Raw genomic sequence first — 16,168 nt, 5'->3', positions numbered from 1 at the left:
GCAAATCCCCAGCAACAGTCTCCACATCGACCTCCTCAGAGGAAGAGAGGTGAAGAGCTGATCCCTCACCCTGGGGGGAAGAAACCGACGAGCGTGCTTCCGAACCCAGGGTTTGGGCGCCGGATCTGGCAGATGAGGAAGGAGATAAGGACTGACCCGTCTCCATTCCCTCTGACAGATCCACCTGCGAACCCCACGAGTGCAGCAGCCATTCTGCCTCGGCAGAAAAGCACAGCGGGGAACGCTGGTGAAGGCTCCCTCCTCGAAGAGAGCCCTCCGGGATCGAATCGTCCGTATTGGCAATCGTTCACAATGCGGACAGTCGGCCCCCTCGAGAGCCGACTCAGCGTGCTTCGATCCCAGGCAAGCCACGCACAAATTGTGTGTATCCCCACAGGGAGGGAGGAACACACAATCTGTAACGTGGCTTGGAATCGCCCTTAATATGTTTGGTCTTAGCCTTAACTTTAGGCATATTGAGCTGTTCTAGCGATCTTTTTAATGCTTAAGAGACAGACAACAATAAATAGGACCAACGGGACAGACTTTTGACATGCACACACAGAGCGCTTGCTGACAGACGCGAAGCTGAAGCCAGCTGCATGGCACGTGCTTTTATAGCTTCCTGGTCGCTACGTCACCCCGCACGTGACGTCACGCCCTTCCGTTGGACAGATTGCACACGATATTCAGAGTCGGTCTCGTCAGGGACGTTCCCCAAAGTGAAAGTAATAAGTCAGAAAGTAATAAGTAAAGTAATATTTATTTTCAAAGATAATGAGTAATATGTTAATTTTTTTGTTCTTTTTTTTCACTACAATCCCAACACTGGTGAAAAAAATCACATATAACAATTGCCTGCTAACAGTTTAAAGAGATAGTTCAGACAAAAATGAAATTTGTCATCCTTTATTCTCCATACCTGTCTGAATGTCTTTATGAAAATAGCATTTGACGATGGAGACTCCACATCACATCGTGGCTACACCACACCTCGGGTATGCACAGTCATCTAATGATTCAACAAACCGTCAATTATTCCGCTTATAATATGGTTACCACACATCAAAACATAGTTCAGATGTTGTACTTCAAGACATTAATAAGGTTTTGTCCTTAAAGTGCTCTTGTGTGTAGGATTAATTTCTTATGCATCTCATCCCTTACTTAAATTATGGTTTTTATTTTTATTTATTTATTTTTTTACTGCATTTATTTGCTTCGTCAGTGTCGTTCAAAGTTGTTTTTTCATGCATTGAAATTTAAAGTCAGGTCAGGCATATTGAGGGCAGTCTTATAGTCTGCAGGCGCAGAGCAATAAAGCAGGGTGCCTAGTACAAAGCTCACATGAATTGGTAAACACCTCAGGTTTCAGACAAAGATAGCCAGGGGACACACAGGAAGAGGGGAAATGTGCTGTCTTTTATCAATGTATCTGCTATTCCCAGAATGAAGTATGCATCATTCAAGAAAAAAGGGATGAATGACTGCTGCACAGAATTTATATGAAAGTCTTAGGGTTTATACTTTACTTTGTTAATAAAGCATCATATTGGTGACAATACAGAAAAAATATTACCCAGTGTTTCAGAATCTGTTATTTTGCATACATGCTCTGCAAAAATACATACATAGAAAAAAATCTCTTAAATTGAAAACTTTTTTCCCTTTACATTCTCATCTATGCATCTCAATCTGATTGTTACATATGCACTTAATGCACGCAGTGAAAGAGTACATGGCAAATCACAGCAGGATTTTAAAAGCTTAGCAACATCCACCCTCTGAAAGCAGCCACTGATAAAGAACACGCCACAGCTGCTGCTGAATTTAACCTCCCTCCTCATGGGGCCTGTGATGTGCTCTCTGATGATATTGATTCATACTCTTTGTGAACATCTAAGCAGCCAAAGAGGGACTCTAGAATGTTCAGCACACTGTTCTAGATGAAATCCACTTGCTCCGCTGGGCATTACTCCTCCAAACCGCATCTGACAAGGATAAATAGAAATTTAAGAAACATTTAAATCTGGTCTCTCATATTATCTTAATCTTATTTCAATCTTATACATACATTTACAACATATGTGAAATGACATATACACACACTCAAAATTTCAGTATCTATCTATCTATCTATCTATCTATCTATCTATCTATATATATATATATATATATATATATATATAAAATATAAAAGTGACGAGTGAACCTTGTGGTGATTGGTAAAGGATTGGCCACTGCCGTATTCCAGTTTGTGTTATCGTATTCCAATTAGATTGAAAAAATTTTTGTTTGGAGAAATCGATTTACATCTGATCTGTTAGTTTGAATATTCTGTGGATAAGTGCATTGATCTACAGGTTGAACTTGAGTTTTGTTTTTTGTGACATTTGATTATATGTCATCCTCAAATTTACTGTAAACTGTTTCCATGATTTCTGTTTTTTTGTTTAATTAGTGAAATATTTTTTTTCCCCTTGTGAAATCTTTTTGAACAAGGCAAACTTTATTTCTTAATTAAGACTTTTATCTGTTGAATTGTGCTCCCATTGACCGCTGTCACTTACTTTAAACAGCAGTCAGAATAAAACCCCGATTTCAAAAAGCCTAGTTTGCTTACAGTGTATATTTCTTCCATTACACCCGGTTACATTTTTTATTATCAGCAAGGACGCATTAAATTGATTGAAAAGCGACAGCAAAAAAAAGTTTTCTTTTGAATTTTCTATTCAAAGAATCCTGAAAAAATGAAAGACTATCAATATTTCCACAAAAAATAAACATAAATAATACTAATATATACTGTATTTTATATACAAATAAAACAATTTGTCAAAAACTTAACTTTTTAAATCTTAAAATTGTTTTGTCATTTATAAGGGAAATACCAAACTGAAACAAGTAAATAGTCTTTATTCACACATAATAATACAAAAATGTATATATTTTTATTGTGCATGGCCTCCTTTGGCCTTGATAACAGCTTGCATTCTTGCTTGCATTGTTTGTATGTACTTTTCCACAGTCTCTGTTGTAACTGACTTCCAAATAGTTTAGTTGTTACCAAAGGTTTGTTTTTGATGAAACTTTGTGCGATCTAACTGTGAATATATACTGAATCTAACTTTGATCCATCTCCATTAAATCCCAGCAATTATTATATTTTAGCATTAGAAACTGTATTGTGACTAAAGAGCATACACATACTGGTGTGGATTAACCATTACAGAAAACAACAACAACTAAAGATTTTGGTAATCACCAATACTGTTAGTCCAGGCCAGCTGCGGAACAAACTTCTTATTGTTATTCCTATTATATGCCTAATACATTGTTAAGCTACACACACACACACACACACACACACACACACACACACACACACACACACACACACACACACACACACACACACACACACACACACACACACACACACACACACACACACACACACACACACGATGAAGTAGAGCCTTTGTAAGCTTAAGATACTTTTTTCAACATTATTTTTTTTACTGACCCCACACTTTTGAAGTAAATATATGCCCCTGGCGATGTTAGTAAATCAATAATAATAATAATAATAATAATAATAATTTTTGTTTTAAGTATTTTTGATTCTGAACACACATTTGTTTTACAAATGGTGCATGTCAGCCGTGGTGTGATGCCCCATCAGTCAGATAACTTAGTATTAAAAGACTAAAAACATATTCCCATGGACCATGAAGGGCCGAGCTCCCCCTGACTCATAGAGATAAGCGAGTGACTGATGAGTGTGATGTTGAGTCTATGCTCATTAAAAAGCATGCTAACAGATCACCGAGGCACAAGTCTCACATAACACCATCTGTCTCAGCGGCACAGATTCAAGGCATCTGCTTTTGGGTCAACAACCAGCCTACAAACAATCATAATCTTATCATCTTATGTCATCTTATGTCATAAATTGCAATGCTAATTAATGCAGACCAAAAAGAAAACAAGAAATAGGATGCTTCTCTTTGAAAAAAAAAAAAACCACCAAATGTTTTTAACTTTAGAGAATGTAATCATAAGCAAAAGATTAAAGGACCCAATGTACTTTTCACAAGGAGACACAGAACAGACGTCCATATGCTCTAATGACTGATGTACATGGATATAGTCACTATGGTGGGTTTGGGCATGCTTTTTTCTGGGAACAGCTGCCCAGCCGTGATCATTTGCTGGATCTCCTCTTCACGGCCGATGTGGTGAGGGAGCTCGGAGTAATCACAGGTCAAGCCTGCTTGATGTATCTAGACTCAACAACACAGGCACAGATATATCAGTCTGTGGTGCGGACAGACATGCCTCAGCACTACAAGCCAAGGAAGGCAATTTTTTTATCCTTCATGGTCTGCTTGGAGGCTCTCAATAACTCGAAAATTATACTTGACATTAAGTAACAGGTTGTTATTTCATTATATTTCCTCATCACTGCAAAACATTTTTAATTAGTATTTCTTATTGTTTTGCAGAAAAACAACATCTAAACATCTTTGAAACAAGATTTACTTTAAGATGCAAGACTTGTTTTTAGAGATCATGTCTTGAATTACATTCATTAGATCTAAATTACATTGGCATGTTATTGGCTATTTTACTTAATTCACATACACACACGCTTCTGGCATCTTCCATAAAAATATGGCTAATGTTTGGGGTCTGAGATGACTCAGAAATATTAAACACGAATAAAGAGATTTGCTAACAAGAGTTCACATTACAGCAATACACTCCTGGCAGATGATTATTTTAGTTATTTTATTGTTTTTGTATTTGTTCAATTTAAAGTTGACCCCAAGCAGAAACAACATGACAAGAACGGATATGAGCCACATTTCTGAAAAGTCAATGTGTAATCTACAGTAAAATAGAAGGTTAAAGTTTCAATTATAATGTCCTCTGCCAACTGTTTTCATTATGTTAAAGGAGTTTATTACAAGAATATGTAGGTAAAATTAGAAGATAAAGAAATTACTGATATTGGTTTTCTACATGCGTCATTGTATACTACAAAATATCTGGGATGACAGTAGGGATGGCTGACGCGAAACTGACGTTACGACAGTGTAGAGATCCCAAAGCGCAGTTGTTTCGAAACACTGCTCTGAAGTGTGATTCGAAACACCCATGTCACATGAATAAGTCGAATCAAAGCAAAGTGTTTCGAGATCCGAATCTGATTTTGATCGACAGGGTTGGGAACAAACCTGACAGTGCTGAGTATACAATTTCAAATATTTATTATAATTATATTGATGCTACACTCTGGGTTCATACCTAAAGTGACAGGTTCGGACAACATGTCAATCATGCACACTAACCACGCCCCCAGCCCACATGGTGTAATAATACACAACATATACATTATAATTCATTCATTCGCTTAACTGATTCGTAGTCAATGCTGTTTCAGAGCAATACTTGAAAATGACCACTAACTGTCACCGTAGAGACCTGTTTCGAAACCTCGGCACATTTGCTTCGACTGTTTCAGTGTTTCATTAAGCCTTGCTCTGCCCACCACTAGATGTAAGACACTTCAACACATAACTTTACCATTTCATAGTCTGGTGACTTGAGTTCGATTCTTGAGGCTGTGTACAAGCCTGACAAGAGATTTCTACAAAGAAAGAGAGGGGTAAAAAATCTATACATGAGGCTGGGTCATGTCCTGCTTATTCAAATGCATACTGCCTAAAACAATCAATCGAGCCCAATGGTGCGCTGATATGGAGTTATAATCAAAAAGCACAGAGCCTGTGGCTCTACCGTCTTATCCCTGTGACAGCAGTAATGCGTACCCTGGGTTTGCTGCTACATGTTCAACAGTTTCCTGACCATCATCATCAGTTCAGCAAATGCAGCTTCCAGGTCTTCAAGCTGGTGAGTGTGTCTCTCTACACAATCTAAAAGCTGCTTCTGAAAAAACAGCACATGAAACTTTTCTGCCACCAGGGAAATGTGCCTTCTGTGTGTCCTGTATACAACAAAATGCACTGATGTTCAAAAGCCTAAGACCACATTGAATATATATGGGATAGCATTTAAACCTTGGAATAAACAAGGTTTTGTGTTTTACTGAATATAAAACATACATAAACATACTGTTTTTTTCTTCCTCTCAAGGACACATTTAATAGATGAAAAATGACTGTAAAGATATTTATAATATTATGAAAAAATTCTACAATAAAAAAATGTTTCTGGACTTATAAAGAATCATGTGACACTGAAAACTGGAGTAATGATTGCCGAAAATTCAGCTCTGCCATGACTGAATTACTTTCCTTTTTTTTTTTAAATATATAGATATTTTAAAATAGAAAACAATTTCAATTGGAAAACAGTTGTTTTAAATTAAAACATTATTTAATGATATTACAACATTATTCAAAATTAAATATTTATTATTATTATTATTATTATTATTATTATTATTTACAGTAATTTTGATCACAAATATGCAGCCTTGGAAGGCATAAGAGAATCAAATATAGCCAACCACAAACTTGAACGGTAGATCACATTTGTGATTTTGACAACTCTGGGTAATTTAAGTTTATCTCTGAATTGAACTTTTCATTTACATTGTCATGCTAATAAAATAATTAGCAATTAAAATTATTTTAAGCAGAAAGATGTAATACATTTCCACAAGTAGTCTCAATATCAGCAATCAAATGTGAAAATGTCTGATTTTGATAAAAGCTGTTGCAGCAGCTAATATATATTTTTAGCACACATCAGTTGAATGAAACATTTCTTGGAAATCTGTTGAACAGTTGTTGTTGTCACTGTTAAAAACAAAAACAAAAACAAAAAAGGACAAAAAAAGAAGAAGAAATTAACAGACACAAGATCAGCGTTAGCTTCTTGTAAGAAAAGATTTAGCTTCACCCTCTGATGGTCTTTAGTAACATGCCTGTTGCTATGACTGAATGAATATCTAATGATTAGTTTATGGTACATTTGATTAGGATTGTTACCTCATCTGAATCCTGCTGTGGCCTGCTAAAGCTATATAACTCTTACAGGAGAGCGTACTCTTCCTGCAAGACAACAACAGTGGCAAATAGACAATGTATATAGATGCAAATACATATAAAACAATTTATGAGCTCTGGAGAAAAAGAAATAATAAATATCTTCCATTTGTATATAAAGCTTTTTATATATTACTAAAATGGAGGTGTGAGAAAGTACAACATGGAGAAGTAATTGCTATCATTTAGGAAACATAAAGGACTATAATGATGGATCTGCTTGATTCAGCCTACCCGTGTGTACATCAACTTGAAAAGGTTCTTACAGGAGAATAACAAATTGCAAGTCAATGTCAAGTATGAAATGGTCAGACTGCTCTACAACTGCTAAATGCAATGATTCAATTTGTTGATCCCTCATCATTTTTCATGTTTGTGTGACTGCCATTTCCTGACGCAGTGCCGCCATCAAGCGGTTGAGAAGAGGAAGGGCACAGGGTGTACCTTTTCTACTGCACATCGTCTTCTTTTCAACTGATTTAGCTATTTTTATCACCACGTTGCACGTTTCCAGGTGTCAGTTTCTGTGAACCGTCAACGGGATCCAATCAAATTTGGGTTTTCCAGCTGATCCAGTGAAACGTATAGAGCGTTGCTCAAAAAGTAATCATCTGTGCTGGTGACACTGTTAAGAGAAAGTGATTTTAACAGCACAATGTTTCCTGACAGGGTGGAGGGCTCATCCTTATAAATAGTAAATGAACGTCTGCTGCCATCTCATGGTTACATGCTGATATGCTGCACCTGACCTGATGGTGGTCGTGGATGAATCTTTCCCCACACACATAGAATGCTGTCCTTCTTTGATCTGCTGAGCCCAGTATGGATGCAGCCAGGCTACGTGGGATACGTGTCCAGCATAGACCATTGGCATAATCCAATTCTCAACGCTCAGCTCACTGCAAGAGCAAACAAAAACATGTCAGCCCTTACTCACTGTTGCACTTAATGGTGTGAACAAATATCAGTGGGCTTTATTCTCAACAGCATGAGCTGTCTTTCAAAGGGGTCATATGATGCGATTTCAACTTTTCCTTTCTCTTTGGAGTGTTACAAACTGTGCGTGAATAGATAAAGATCCCTAAAGTTGCAAAGACTAAAGTCTCAAACCCAAAGAGATGTTCTTTATAAAAGTTAAGACTCATCCACGCCCTCAAAAATGCCTCGTTCTAACACGCCCCCACATGTCTACTGTACATGTCACTGTGTGGGAAGATTTTCATAACACCGCCCAGATGTTTACGCAAAGAAAAATGGCATAACTTTTATTCTTGCTGGATTATTATTGCACCACCACCATGTCTTGGAGACGATATGTGTTTCATTGTGAAAGAGAAACTACTTTACCACTGATTATCAAATGTGAGTTTTGAGCAGTGTAGAGTAGCGTTTGTTGTCGTTTCTCTGATCACAAATGCAGACATGGTTTTATGCTGACACGGTACGATGAAATGCATAAAAAGACAGTGTAAGACATTATAATCAGTAATTATCTCCCCACTAGATGCTACAAATGGCTAATTTCTAATGGGTTTTATTGGTTTTGTCTCGTCGCACAGGGACACAGCATCAGAGTACTGGTAAGGGGTGTAACATTTCCATCACATGCTTGATATATTTGGCCTATCACAACACACTGGATAGCTGGCCAATCAGCATGCACCTCGCTTTTCAAACCGATAAGCTTTGTAAAAATTGTTGCATTTCAGAAAGGCGGGGCATAGGAGAAAACTAAATTTATGTCACTACCAAAACTTTTGGCCATGACAGTAATGTAGGCTAAATTTATTTTCCGTATAAAGTTTTCTGATTTGAATTATGTAATTGTTTTGTGATAAAATTGCAAACATCTGAAAAGAAAGGAACAAAGTATTAACTGGTAGGGGATACCAATTTATCCTCATATTGCAGTAAATCAGAAATATTAGATAGTGGCAACTATTATTTACAGTTCATTTCATTTGTTTAATGACAAAATAAACAACAAATGTTTTTCCCCTAAATATTGTGATGTTGTGTAATATTATACCATAATGGCAGAATGCAGAGTCCTTCACATATTTCAAATATTAAAAAAGGCATTAATGGATATTAATCAAAGCATAAGTGCAAATAAATTAATAAATTCATTATGTAAAAAAATATCTTTAGGAGTACAACAGCGTGTCACTGGGGCAGTACCCTTAAAACATACTAATGTAGCCTTCTAAAAGTACTGCCCCAGAAAAAAAGCTTTCATACTATTTTTTTTCGGACAGAATTTAGTCATCATTGTTAAAGTAGCCTATCCTTTGATTTGAATGTCTCTGAATATATTTAATGAGTCATATTTGTAGTTAGACTCAATCACATAGTTTACAAATGAAGGAGATTTAACACTGCTATTACTATGTGCTTGTCCAACTAAAATATAGCAAGAAAAAAAATATAGATAGGTTTAAAGGTCTGAGGTCACAAAACTCTTCAGGAGGTCTTCAGAAGGTTATGACAACTCCAGTGAAGCATTTGTAAGGATCTCCAGACAGCTCTTGCATTGGCCCCTGTCAGTTTCATATCAATATTGCATTAGCAAATTTTACTCCACGCTAGCGAACTGCCAGTCCGTGAGCTGAAGTTTAAGTTATAGTTTGAAATGTATAGTGCCTTCAGGAAGTATTCACTTCACTCCCTTGAATTATCACACATTGTTCTGGTTATATCTCTAAATGTTGAACCCTTCAAGTATTTTTCCTTCTTCAGTAACACAATCATGCAACATTTAGGCTGTAAGTCCAACACACTCACAGTCATACTGTATACAAACTTGCATGTCAATCAAGGCAGTCAAATAAAGTTTTTGCAAATGCCATTGAACCATTTGTCTTTTTGTGCAGTTAAAGTCATTGCAGGCACAGTCAGCAAATGTAAGAAATAAAGGATAAAGAAATATATAATAAACATGAATGTGCAGAATGTGTGGGTAATACTGCACATAACAAAGGGTAAAAAAAGTTTTTCAATAGAGTATACCCAGTCAAATGTAAGCCATTCAATGCAAGTGTCTTGAATAGATCTTGACTCTAGTTCTCTTTCATCAGACTCCAGTTTTTACAAGAGTTTCATGTTTTGGTTTAGCCTATTACGCAATAAAATCCCATCTATGGTGCAATACCAGACCCGTCCTTCTGTTCCATGTTTTACCCATAGGTTTTACCTTGAGTAGAACACACATCTTCTAGATCTTCTTTTTACTTACCCTTAAGACCCTGCGGCCTTATATGAGGACATTATATTTTTGTGAATTTCTCCGAGACTGTTCATGCCACAGTTTTAAGTCTGGATGTCCTGTACAGAGCACATTCAGGGCTTTTCAGAGATACCAAATGATTGGATGTTTCACATGACCACTCCCTCTCCTTGGTCATCAAACTGTCTGAAATTAATTTAGTGACACTCTTATGGAAATATGATAATTTTTTGTAGTTATCATTTAAATCTGTCTAATTTTTAAATTATGTGTCATAAATCAACATCTCAGGAAAATGTTATGGGGTTTCAAATCAATATATGACTTTCTGTTACTAAACAGGATATTGATTTCATACATGTCCTGACATAAGGACACCGGGACAAAAAGCATGTTTATTACGCATTTTTGGAGACATAACAAATGAATAGAGAAAGAAATTATATTTCAATATTCTATGAAATATTATATATTATTATGAAAATCTTGTCAATTATTACTCCCATTATTACACTTCTTTTTTCATTACATGTTGCCCCAAAAACAAATTAATATGCAAATTAGATTTAGTTTATAGATACATTGTATATAATGAGAAAACCCATTAATGGTAATTTTACACACATTTTGCAGAAAGAAAAATGGTATACTGAATCATTCTGTTCTAACATAGTTGAGAATCATCTTTATACAAAGTTTGGTAAAGAAAAAAAAATGGAAAACTAAAAATGTATCGGTGATTTAAAAAATCTATTGATTTTGCATATGCATCTTCATTTATGTCTTTTCATTTTTTTTAAAGAAATTGAGTCCCGATGTCCTCTACCGAGGACATAGCATAACTTATGAATGAAATGCATGAATGCAGAGCACAAGGCTGCACTGGGAAATCCCGTGTGCAATGCATGACATGCAATGTGCATCTGTGCTTGCAAAGTGAACGAAACTGCTTTGCAGCATTTCACACCAGCCAATAGGGGCTATTCCAGACAGGCTGGAAAGATAGAGGCAGCTAGTTAGAAAAAAGGAGAAGGAGGTCTCTGCGGAACAAAAAGAGGCTTTTCCCAATTTTTGGGCGTCTTCAAACTGAAATAGGTGTTTCTCCATCTCGTTCTCTGATTTGCTCAAATTGAGTGGGCGATTCCCAAATGCATTTTTCCCATCAACCCAAGTATAGCAAGTGATGCGGAAATTAAGCACAAGCACCGTCTGCCACTGAGAGATCGCCTACATATGAATGTAAGTGTATTGTTGCCAATTTGTTTTTGATTAATTTGCGTTACTTTTCTAGCTAAGTTATTAAAAGCTCCAAACAATTTACTTTTAGTCACAATCTAGGATCATGCATTATTAGCCTACATGTTCTATTCTCACTGATATAGGCCTATCTGTGTTGCTTTAGCCGTGAAACCATGGTTTACCTCTCCAGTGTAGATAATGATAGCTTGCTTAACTTTCCTGTCACACATTTTTAGTCAATTCAGGAATCAATTCAATTAAATAATTCACTAAATTACAATTGTTAATCGAGTTTAACCAGGTAGTTATCTTGTCAGTTTAGAATGCTATAAATTGTTTTAGTAAAATGTTGTGGAAAGAATGTGCCTTAAATAGAAACGTGTGGATATTTTATCTTTGTGCTATTTCAGCACATAACAGTTCAGCGGAGAGGTAAAGATCCTCAACCACAGCGCTGCCGTGAAGATGTTAATTTATTCACATGCCCTTTCTGCTCATGTGACACATACAAGCCATGCCAGTATCATCAAATAATGACCCATATAGCTGGACATAAACTAAGATCTGTTGAACATGGAGGTAAGTGTGTAAGCACCACTTAAAAAAAATGTCTATAAAAGATGTATCTAAACGTGTAAAAGGTTTAAACGTGTATTAACAATAATTTTTTTTTTACCTCCATTTTAGATTATGTTATATACAGCTGTGGCCTTGGCTGTGGTCAAAAGGCCAAACATTTTCACTGCTGTCAGTGTCCACAGACCTACATAAATAAAGGTGCCTTAAAAGAGCATCTTTGCAAAAAAAAACCCTGTATCTGCTTTTACTGCTGATCTACAACCAGTCGCTCGTCCAGCACAAGAAACATCTTTACAGCAACCAGTCGCTCGTCCAGCACAAGAAACATCTTTACAGCAACCAGTCGCTCGTCCAGCACAAGAAACATCTTTACAGCAACCAGTCACTCGTCCAGCACAAGAAACATCTTTACAGCAACCAGTCGCTCATCCAGTAGAATCAGCGGTTCCACTAGTGATTAAAAGAAAGAAAATCACTGTGAGTTGCCCTCACTGTGGAGTAAGTCTGAATTAAAAAAAACCTTAAACAGCGAGATCAGGCTAAAAGTAAAGGTGCCACCTTTGCTAGCCTTGTTACTATTGGAGGCCCTGACTACAAGTATTATATATCCGTTTATGAGCCAAAGGTTTCACATTACAGTAGATTGGGCAGAGTCTTGGTTAATTACAATTCCAAGACAAACACTTGGCATTGTCCTTGTCTCAAAGGTAGAAAATCATGCCTGCATAAGAGTATTGGAAAATGGTGTCTCTTTCAAATGAAGCGGCAGCTCTTCACAACGAGGCAGTGAGTGAACCATCACAACATGAGGACGTCATGATGTCTGGCCAACAGTGGGAATATCCTCCAAAGGGTGAAGGCCTGAAGCAGATGGTACAATATATTTACTATAATAAAAACTTCCTGAGACACTATCTGTCACGATCGGCGTTACAGGAAACACAGGAGAGGGAACCAATTGCAGGTAAGTCATTTATTTAAAGGGTAATCCAAAGGGGTAAACAGTCCAGGCAGGGTCAAAACCAGAATATCCAAATCCAACATAAACAAGACACGAAGACACGAAGACAAGGCAAGGCAAGGCAAGGCAAGGCAAGGCAAGGCAAGGCGCGACGGACATGAATAATCATAGAACATTAAACAAGGACTCCGTAACACAGACTCAGACAGACCGGGTATAAATACACCGAAGGATAATGAGGGAACAGGAGACAGGTGGGGAACAATCAATTACTCAACAAAGAGGAAGGTGACCAAATAAGGGAACAGGAAGTGATAAGGTGACAGACACCGTGGGAAAGGAGGACACCTAGTGGAAACCCAGGGAACACAACCCAGACACTGTGACAGTACCCCCCCTCTACGGAGACGCTCCACGACAGACACAAAACAGAGACCAGGAGGGAGGCGGACAGGTGGAGGCTCAGGGGGAGGGACGGAGGGCCAGAAAAGAAAAACATGGGGAACAGGCACCGGAATTGAAAACACAAAACAGGGAGACCAAGAGGGAGGAGGACCGGAGGAGGTTCAGGGGGAGGGATGGAGGACCAGACTAACAGAAAGGAACAGGGACAGGAGTGAACACAAAAACAAAAAGCAAAAACAACAACATGAAGCCCCCCAGGGCGGGGCAGAAGACCACCACATCCGTGTAGTCAGGGCGAGAGCCCCCCAGGGCGGAGCAGAAGACCACCACAACCGTGTAGTCAGGACGGAAGCCCCCCAGGGCGGAGCCGAAGACCACCACGTCCTTGTGGACGAAGTCAGAGTCCTCCAGGACGGAGCGGAAGACCCCCACAACCGTGTGGTCAGGGCGGAAGGCCCCCAGGGCGGAGCAGAAGACCACCACAGCCATGTGATCAGGACCAGAGCCCCCCAAGGCGGAGCAGACCTCCGTGCGGCTGGACCAACGGGACGACGAAACTCTGGTAATCCCCTGGTGTCCTTACTGGATTCCAGAAGATTGGTGCTGGCCTGACACTGCTCATGAAGATCATTGGTGACTTGTATTTGCTCATGAAGATCAATGGTGACTTGCCTTTGTTCATGAAGATCACCGGTGACTTGCCTTTGTTCATGAAGATCACCGGTGACTTGACTCAGTCCTTGAAGATCACCGGTGACTTGACTCAGTCCTTGAAGATCACCGGTGGCTTGACTCAGTCCTTGAAGATCACCGGTGGCTTGACTCAGTCCTTGAAGATCACCGGTGACTTGACTCAGTCCTTGAAGATCACCGGTGACCAGCCTAGTCTCTGGAGGATCAGCGGTGACCAGCCTAATCTCTGGAGGATCAGCTGTGACCAGCCCTGACTCTGGAGGATCAGCTGTGACCAGCCCTGACTCTGGAGGATCAGCGGTGACTAGCCCTGACTCTGGAGGATCAGCGGTGACTAGCCCTGACTCAACTCAGGAGAGTTCACTGGCACCTGACTCGACTCAGGAGGGTCCACTGGCACCTGACTCGACTCTGGAGGGTCCACTGGCACCTGACTCGACTCTGGAGGGTCCACTGGCACCTGACTCGACTCTGGAGGGTCAGCTGAGACTCTCATCCTGTGCAGCGGCGCTGGGCAAGCAGCCATCTTGGGCCATGACTCTGGACAGGTGGCCATCTTGTACTGTGGTGCTGGGCTGGCGGCCATCTGGGGTTGTGGCACTGGACTGGCGGCCATCTTGTACTGTGGCGCTGGACCGGTGGCCAATTTGGGCATTGGCGCTGGGTTAGCGGCCATCTTGTGCTGTGGCGCTAGGTTGACGGCCATCTTGGGCTGTGGCGCTGAACCGGTGGCCAAAGTGGGCATTGGCGCTGGGCTGGCGGCCATCTTGTACTGTGGCGCTGGACCGGTGGCCAATTTGGGCATTGGCGCTGGACTAGCGGCCATCTTGTGCTGTGGCGCTTGGCTGGTAGCCATCCTGGGCAGTGGTGCTGGACTGGTGGCCATCTTGGGTTGTGGCGCTTGGCTGGTTGCCATCCTGGGCAGTGGTGCTGGGCTGACGACCACCCCGCCGGAAGAGACAGAAGTGGCTGGGGCATCCCACCGAAGCCGATGCTGCAGGTAGCGCACAAATTCCCAGAATTCCAGTGTCTCTAACTGCGCCATCTCCTCCTGAGACACTGGATCATCCAGTCTGCCATTAAAATAGTCCTTGAGGGCTGCATCGTTGTAGCCCATGCCCTCGGCCAGGGACCAGAACACCTGAGCCAGGGCCCCCACTTCATTGCCCTCTTGGCGGAGGGCGATCAACCGAAGGTACTTGGTTCGCCGCTCCGCCATCTTGGCTGGGGAACGGAAAAACGACATACCGCTGGTTCCCTGTGTGACGGAGTCCTTCTGTCACGATCGGCGTTACAGGAAACACAGGAGAGGGAACCAATTGCAGGTAAGTCATTTATTTAAAGGGTAATCCAAAGGGGTAAACAGTCCAGGCAGGGTCAAAACCAGAATATCCAAATCCAACATAAACAAGACACAGAGACACGAAGACAAGGCAAGGCAAGGCAAGGCAAGGCAAGGCAAGAAGCAACGGACATGAATAATCATAGGACATTAAACAAGGACTCCGTAACACAGACTCAGACAGACCGGGTATAAATACACCGAAGGATAATGAGGGAACAGGAGACAGGTGGGGAACAATCAATTACTCAACAAAGAGGAAGGTGACCAAATAAGGGAACAGGAAGTGATAAGGTGACAGACACCGTGGGAAGGGAGGACACCTAGTGGAAACCCAGGGAACACAACCCAGACACTGTGACACTATCAGATATTTTTACCGAAGATGTAAAGGAGGAAGATATTCCTAAACATCTTATTCCTGAGGAGGAGTTCTGTTCTCAGTGCCCCGGACCTGTTAGCCTCAGTGCTCCTATCCCCATCACCAGAAATGCTAAAGTTGCAATGCTCACTGGTGTAGTGACTGGTAGGCATTGTTGGTTTGTCAGTTGTTACATATATATGTGAATATTCATTATACAATATATGTGAATATTCATTAAGACCTTGGTTCTTGTTACTGTGCAGTATTTTTTTTTTATTTA

At 39.9% G+C, this 16,168-nt stretch overlaps 1 long non-coding RNA gene and 1 pseudogene across 1 annotated transcript; one reads left to right on the top strand and one right to left on the bottom strand.

The window, feature by feature from the left end:
• Positions 1-1,843: 1,843 nt before the first annotated feature.
• LOC132096927 (UPF0489 protein C5orf22 homolog) lies at positions 1,844-7,450 on the bottom strand (annotated as a pseudogene).
• Positions 7,451-11,338: 3,888 nt separating this feature from the next.
• Positions 11,339-12,453, top strand: LOC132095807 (uncharacterized). The gene is made up of 3 exons (XR_009422510.1): positions 11,339-11,544; positions 11,955-12,123; positions 12,232-12,453. It is a non-coding gene; the product is annotated as an uncharacterized LOC132095807 (long non-coding RNA).
• Positions 12,454-16,168: the final 3,715 nt, after the last annotated feature.

This window comes from Carassius carassius, chromosome 20 (assembly GCF_963082965.1).
Source record: "Carassius carassius chromosome 20, fCarCar2.1, whole genome shotgun sequence".
Classification (NCBI taxonomy): Eukaryota; Metazoa; Chordata; class Actinopteri; order Cypriniformes; family Cyprinidae; genus Carassius; species Carassius carassius.
The sequence above is the reverse complement of the archived record's forward strand: the minus strand, read 5'-3'. Positions and strand labels throughout refer to the sequence as shown.